The following is a 7,935-nucleotide window of genomic DNA, read 5'->3' as shown; positions in this document are numbered from 1 at the left end:
CAGAGGAGCTGGAGGCGCTGTCCAGAGTCAGCAGGCTTGTTGCTGACTCAGTGATGCACTGAACTCAGTGATGCACTTGGAGATGTAACACCCCAGCTAGAGGAATGTGGTTTGGAACCTGTCGTCCACTACAAGGGCCAACAACCCCGGGGCAGGTTACCTCATGTCCCTAAGCAACCTCATTCGGCTGGACCCTCCTCATTCCAACAGCAAAAACCACTGAAGACAATTACATCAATCCCTACACACGCTCTTCTCTCCTTCAACCCTTTTACAGAAGGTATTACCAGGACAGCAGTTCTAAGCTCTCCGGAAACAGGGTCTGAGATGGAGTTGGAGGTTGAGAGGCATAAACAGCAGTTTAGAAATTCCTTTCCTCTTATGGCACTCATTTAGGTTAGACTTGGTTTCTCCTCCCCTCCCTCCACTCATGCTCTCATCCCCAGACGGACATACTGGCATCAAATAGCTCTAGTTTTCAAGCTGTACTGGGATTTCCCAGCAGAAGAGACACTGGTCTTTGTCATCCCGAAGTTCCCACTTCACCACCAGTTTTATCAAGGGGTGTGCACTCTTCACGGGCAGTTTGGCCATGTAGCTGTAAGTCTTGTTTTTTTCGATGGGGCAGGTGACTCCACTCTTACAACCATCAGGCTCAGGAGTGGCAAAGGCATTGGGACGCCCATCACGATGCCATGCACCACGGTTTTGCTCCCTTGAGACTGAGTACTACTGGTGAAGGTGACATTGACAGCATAAGCCTGTCCTTTCTGCAGATGGCAGGGCTGAATGGGGCATGGGATCACATTCACTTCCTTTATAACTCCAACCCCGGAACCGGAACAGCAATCCTTGAAGTGCACCGGCTCTGCCAGGGTGGAGGTGCTGAGCGCCAGGAGCAGGAACGCGGCGGCCAAGTAACACATTGCTGCTAAGGAACGTCCAAGCGCAAGGAACAAGGATGCTTTCTTTTATATTCCCTTGGATCATGACTCCCAGAAGACTGTTGTCTTTGAACGAGAAGATCCTAACACTCATCAGAAATCCCAGTATTGCTGTGCTGTTTTACCGCAGATTTTCAAAAAATCTCCAACCCTTTTTGGGGAATCCCATGCAAAAGACTTGAGGGACCTCCAACTTGAAAATGGGGCTGTTCTACAATATGTAGATGACATTCTAATTGCCAGCCCTGGTAAAGAAACTTCCAACAGAAATACTCTTCTGACCTTAAACCATCTAGCAAAAAAGAGATACCAAGTACCCCAGAAAAAGGCCCAGATATTCAAACTAAGTTAGGTACCTGGGCCTTCTTATTTCCCATGACCAGGAAGCCTACGTGCGGAGTGCAGTAATAGCCAGTCCAGCTCTGCCAGGGAACCAGGTCGCGGAATGACAGGTTTCCATTGGACCTGGATCCCTGTATAGAGCAAGAGCAGAACAGACTTTTTGAACACTTTTGAAAATCCAATATCGAGTCACTGTCAGCCGCGACAGTTATGTCAAGTGCTATGTCAAGACTCAGGTAATGGGGTGTAACAGGAATGCCCTTAGGAAAGGCCCAGAAGCCCCAAACCATAAATCTGGACACCCCGATAAGGACTCCATCTGGACACTGATTTGAGTGGGACCCCTGCCCACTGTGGGCTATAAGAACTCAGAGCTCCAATTATTTGATGCTCGAGCTTGGCTATGCCACAGGTCAGGCTCAGAGCCCTGCTGATAGGGGGAAGGGCATGCAACAAGGATAGGACCATAGCCTGGCCGGTGTAGCTCAGTGGTTGAGGGTCTACCTATGAACCAGGAGGTCATGGTTCCATTCCTGGTCAGGGCACATGCCCAGTAGGGGGCATGCAGGAGGCAGCTGATCAATGATTCTCTCTCTCCCTCTCCCTTCCTCTCTGAAATCAATAAAAATATCCTACCTAATAATAGACAAATATGCAAATTGACTGCACCTTCGCTACGCCCAAACCACGCCCACCAGCCAATCAGGACGAGTATGCAAATTATCCAAACAAAGATGGCGGCTAATTTGCATATCAAGACAGCGTAGAAAGAAGCCAAGAGATGCTGAAGGGAGCAAAGCTGCAGAGAAGCAAGCAAGCGGGGGCGGGGGGGGGGGGGGAGGGAGGAGCGGAGGCGGGGCCGGGGGAGAAGGAAGGAGATCGGGCCGGCTGGCGGAGAAGGCGGGCCGGGGGACAAGGGAGGAGCGGAGGCGGGGCGGGGTAGAGTGCAGCAGGAAACCCTATTGCAGGATTTTTCCTGCAACGGGAACGCTAGTTTAAAAATATTTTTAAAAGAATAGGACCACAGTTGTTTGATTATTCACCTTACTAACTATAGATGAGAGGTTTTCTTACAGACCCTGGGGAACTGGAGGATGTGTTGCAAGGAGAAAAACAGGGCTGTGAAAAGATAACAGATGCCTCTGAGCCTGGATGGGTCCATTGCTCAGGAAAGAAAATACATTTTGAGAACAAACCAAGGACAGGACATGCTTTGATTTGGTTGCTGTGCCTGGACCCTGACCCCCTCCAGGAGTTTGCTTCAGGAACGCTGACCATTCTCCAGTCCCAGGAACAGGCGGAGCTGTTAAGGTCATAGAAAATTAACTACCTTGTTATCAGACTTCAAGATCCTGAAAGGAGACAACAGACCACGGACCTTGCAGCCCTTAGCCTGCCCCCTTCCCCTTTGCATGTGGCCTTTCTTCTTATCCGTTTGTAATCAGTCGGCTGGTAGAGGAGGTGAGAGCAGAATTTGCAGGATGACCTGCTGCTCTCTCCATACTGCCAGCATCACTGGACTAAACGCTCAAATATGACCCATGCCTGTCCCTGTTTGATTTGGCTCAAGTAGTGACAAGTGGCCCAGACCCATGTTGTGTCCAGTTTCACGGCCAGATTTCCAATCCACCCCGAAGAGTGTACCACTGGGCGCTGGAGACCAACACCCACCTCTCCTGCTGCGGACACTACCGGTGACTGGGACTTCACCCCGGACACTCGCTCTGCGTGCTTCTTTCGCATAAGCTCCCCCTCTCTGTGTGTAACCTGCATGTAACCCTACTGACTGATTGGGGAGGTCTCCCTAATGAACCTGGCATCGTGAAAAGACACAAATGTGTGTGAGTGACTCCTTTGTGGGATGCTCCCTTGCTCGATAATCCCTAATTTTGGTTTTATAACCAAGATAAATTGAAAGGAGGAGAGAATGCCCCCTTGGGGTGGGGCAAAGAGTGGCAGGATGCTTTTGAAAAACTTAAGGTAAGCCCTGGCCAGTTTGGCTCAGTTGGCTGAGCGTCATCCCATGCATCTAGAGGTCACCGGTTCAATTCCGGATCAGGACACATGCCTGGGGTGCAGGCTCGATTCCCCAGTCAGGGGGGGGGGGGGGCATGCAGGAGGCAGCCAATCAATGTTTCTTTCTCCCTTCCTGTCTCTAAAATCAATAAAAACTTTTTTTTTTTTTAAGTGAGGCAAAACTACAAGAAGCCCCTGCCCTGGCTTATCTGATTTGAAAGAGCCTTTTGAATTGTCTGTGCCTGAGACTCAAGGAATTGCCCTGGGAATTCTAACTCAAATGCTGAGCCTGTAAGACTTGTGACTATTTTCTAAACAACTTGACACTGGCACAGGGTGGCTGCCCTGCCCGAGGGCGGTGGTTGCAACTTGCATGTTAATATTTGACGCAGAAAGATGAACAATGAGACAGCAGCCGACTCTATGGACCTCCAACCAGGTAGTCACCATCCTTGAAACCAAGGGAAATGATTGGCTAACAAAATAATTCAATACCAGGCCATGCTGTTGGATAATCCTAATATCACTATAAAAAGTTGTCACACCCTCACACCTGCCACTCGATTGCCAATCTCCTTAGGGTTCGAGATCATAACAGTATTGAAATAATTGATCAAGTGTACACTAGTAGGAAAGACCTTAAGAGCCACCGAAACCGGTTTGGCTCAGTGGATAGAGCGTCGGCCTGCGGACTAAAAGGTCCCAGTTTCGATTCCGGTCAAGGGCATGTACCTTGGTTGCGGGCACATCCCCAGTAGGGGGTGTGCAAGAGGCAGCTGATCTATGTTTCTCTCTCATCGATGTTTCTAACTCTCTATCCCTCTCTCTTCCTCTCTGTAAAAAATCAATAAAATATATTTTAAAAAATAATAAAATAAAATAAAATACTCTTCCTGAGCATCTACATGGACCGGTCACTTCATTCACATCGTTTCCAATCCCAGGACAATCCATCAGGTCATCTGTCATCACTCCCATTTAAAAAAAAAAGAAAAAAAAAAGAGTGAGCTGTTAGCCAACTCAGAAGAAATATAGTTTACTGATGGGAGTAGCTTTATATTATCCAATTAGGAAAGGTACCCAGAGGAGTTAGGAGGTAGGGACTGAGTGGTGTCCTCGTTCAACACCACTGAAGCAGGAACTCTTCCCCGTGGGACTTCTTCTCAAAAAGCTGCACTCACAGCATTGACCTGAGCCCTGGAATTAGGCAAAAACAAAACCCTGACTGTATATACTGAGTCTAAACATGCACACCCTATATTCCACACCCATGGGACTATTTGGCAGGAATGGGGATTGCTGACCGCTGGAAATAAGGAGATAAAATGTGGAGCCTCGATCCTAAGGTTATTAGAGACTTAACGATGGTGGCGCACAGCAGGGGCGCCGGAGAGAATGCTCAGAGGTGCTAAAAAGGAACAGCCTTGCGGACGCCACAGCAAAAAGAGCAGCTCTAAACAAGACGGGCTTGTGGCTGGCCCTCCTTCCCAGCTTGACTAAATCAATCCACGCCTTTATAGAGCAAAAATGATCTCAAAATTGCCCAGGAATGGGGCTTTAAGGAGACTCCTGTGTCTAAGGGGTGGGTGATAAATGAACATAAAAAGATATTGTTCCTCACCCTGGTCAGTTTTGCTCAGTGGTTAGAGCATCAGACCGAGGACCAAAGGGTCTGGGTTCAATTCCTAGTTAAGGGCATGTACCTGGGTTGCAGGTTTGCGCCCTGGCCCCATTAGGGTGCACATGGGAGGCAACTAGTTGACATGACTCTCTCACATCAATGTTTCTCTCTCTCTCTCTCCCCCACCCTCCCTCCCTTCCATTCTCTGAAAAATCAATGGAAAACTATCCTTGGGTGAGAATTAAAAAAAAAAAAATCTCTCTATATAAAAGCCTAAGTGACCATTACGCACTGATGCACACTGACCAATGCAGGAGCTGCCCCCTGGTGGTCAGTGCGCTCCCACAGCCAACCTCCCCCAACCAACCAAACTCCCACAGTCCTTCCCCTTTCCCCCTCCCCCACCCAGGCAGGCCAGCCCAATCGGCCCAATCGCCGGCCAGGCCAAAGGACCCCACCCGTGCACGAATTCATGCACCGGGCCTCCAGTATATATAGTTCCTCAAGGGCTAGGTTGGAAAAGAGTAAAAGAAGCTCAGGATTCCACACATTATGGAACGTAAACATCATGTGAATGGTTGGTTAGGGTAGAGAAGCATCATGAGAAGAATCATTCATAGTGTCAGGGCCAGGTGCATGCGATGCACAAAGAATCATGCAGATACTAGACCTCCAGTCCCACTTTTCAGTCAGGCAGGCCAGGCCCGGGAATGTTCCCGGAGAAGACTGTCAGGTAGACTACAGTGATGCCCTCTGCTCCTGGACGACCCCAATACTTATTCGTGTGCGTAGATAACTACTGAAGCATTCCCGCGCTGAACCGGAAGGAGCAGTGACGTTGTAAAGGCGCTGCTTAAGGAAATGATGCCTAAATCTGGACTCCCCACGGCCTTTCAGAGTGACAATGGGCCAGCTTTCCCAGCAGCTGTAATAAAGGGAGCCGCATAGGCTCTCCAAGTTAGCCGGGTCTTATGTTTTTCGTGGAGACCGCAGTTCTCAGGAAAAACAGAACGACGGAATCAGTGCTCATACAGAGGAGCTGCGGAGGGAGGAAGGGGTCCTGAGTGGGAGATCCTGGGTGGTCAGACTCCTCTCTGGGAAGGAGAGTCCTCAGTTCCGCTACAAACTGCTTCAAAAGGGCGCCAATGTATAGGGCACACTCGCATCTACTGTTGATCATGGAGGAAATGGCGCCCAGCACACACTCTGAAGTCAGACTGTGTGGATTCAAATCTGCCTCTGCTGTCTACTGTGGGACCTCGGACAAGTGACTCAACTTCTCCATGCCTCAGTGTTCTCGTCTGTAAAACGTACTTTCCTCACCGAGTTGCTGAAATGATTTTGTGAAATCATGCATGTAGAGCTCTTGGGATATTACCTGGCTCAATATTAGCTATTTTGTTTTATAGATTCCAAAACTACTCTTAGATCTAAGTTGGAGCTAAAGTTGAGATGCTCACTCAAGTTGAATAACAACGGACAGAACCTATTGCCTCCTAAGGAGGACAGATGCGCTTAACTTCGGGGCTGGGTCCAACTTGAATTGCACGGCTGAGAGAAGAGGACTGAGTGTTGACAAAAGGATGGCAGGATTTGGTTGTTTTGTTTGTCTTCTACATGCTACGTTTTTTAAAGTTGAGGCTTAAAAATTAGGCTCTCTCTCTACACTCAAGGAAAAGGAAACAGTTTTATTGCAAATGGCCTCTGAGTTTAATGTTCTTATTCCACTTACTCTTTCAGTGGAATAAGAAGAGCCTGAGGGGAGAGGCAGAGGCTCATGGAGAAGTTGATGACAGGAAATGGAGAAGCCCCCTGGCCTGCGATGGGAGAGAGGAAGGCCTGGTCCCGGTGTGGCCCTGCTCCATGAAAGTAGCCAGTCCTGAGAGCAGGTGGCTACCTGAGGTCCCAGGAAACGTGGGATCCTATGAACTAGGCGTTCCCGCCAGCCCAGAGATTCTAGTGCCCCACGGGGTACAGGGCAGGAGGCCTCGCCTTTAAGGAACCACTGTGGGCTTGGACAGTGATGCCAACAACAACCAAGATGAAGTAGAGATTAGACTTTCCCCAGCACTGACACCAAGTGTGAAAGCAAACACACACACACACATACACACATACACACGCACACACACGCACACACATGCACACGCGCACACACACAGAAACAGTGGATATCCAGACAACACCTGGGTCCTGGTATGCCCTTGAGGAAGAAAGTCCAACCATGACTGAAAGAGGATTTCTGTTTAAGTCACAAGTAGTTTTAGAGAAATATTTGAATATTTGTTTAAATTATTTGAATATTGTTCGAATTCATGTTTTTGTCTAGTGGCTACAGTCCTTTCGTAAGCTTCCTAGTCCATTCCTCACCCCTTTTACTTCCAGACTTGGAAAGTAGGTGGTCTTCAGGATTAGAAAGACTTTAGGTTAAGTCTGGGTTCTGTCACTAGCTGGATTACCCTGGACAGGTTACTGTGCTTCACTTCTCTGCACCTGTTTCTTCACCGGTAAAATGATGTGTTTCATCATAGGAGCTGTTAGAAGAGTGAAATGGAATAGAGTAGTTTCCAAACTAGGTCCTGGGGAATCTCAAGTCAATCTAGTGTTTTCGGAACCTCATGCACATTCCTTTAGGCATATTTGTGTACCACTCTATTATTTACTTAATCTCATTCCTTAACGATATCAACTCACGACCTGGCCTGGTAGCTCAGTTGGTTACCGTTAGAGCATCGTCCTGAAACGCCAAGTTTGGGGGTTTGATCCCTCGTCAGGGCACGTACAAGAAGCAACCAATGACTGCATAAATAAGTGTAGCAAATCAATGTTTCTCCCTCCCTTTCTCTAGCTAAAATCAATAAATTTTTAAAAATATAAACTCATTTTTATGGAAATGAATTTATTCAAAAAGGAAACAATGTTACTACCATATGTTAGAAATACTTATTGCTTACCCTAGAGCAGTGGTCGGCAAACTCATTAGTCAACAGAGCCAAATATCAACAGTACAAC

The 7,935-nt window shown here is 48.1% G+C and overlaps 1 pseudogene across 1 annotated transcript; it reads right to left on the bottom strand.

Annotated features, from left to right (window-relative positions):
• Positions 1-402: 402 nt before the first annotated feature.
• LOC307093594 (NPC intracellular cholesterol transporter 2-like) lies at positions 403-929 on the bottom strand (annotated as a pseudogene). Its single transcript has one exon. The product of its transcript is annotated as an NPC intracellular cholesterol transporter 2-like (transcript).
• Positions 930-7,935: the final 7,006 nt, after the last annotated feature.

The sequence above is a fragment of the Cnephaeus nilssonii genome (assembly GCF_951640355.1).
Source record: "Cnephaeus nilssonii genome assembly, chromosome: 2".
In the NCBI taxonomy this organism is placed as follows: Eukaryota; Metazoa; Chordata; class Mammalia; order Chiroptera; family Vespertilionidae; genus Cnephaeus; species Cnephaeus nilssonii.
The sequence above is the reverse complement of the archived record's forward strand: the minus strand, read 5'-3'. Positions and strand labels throughout refer to the sequence as shown.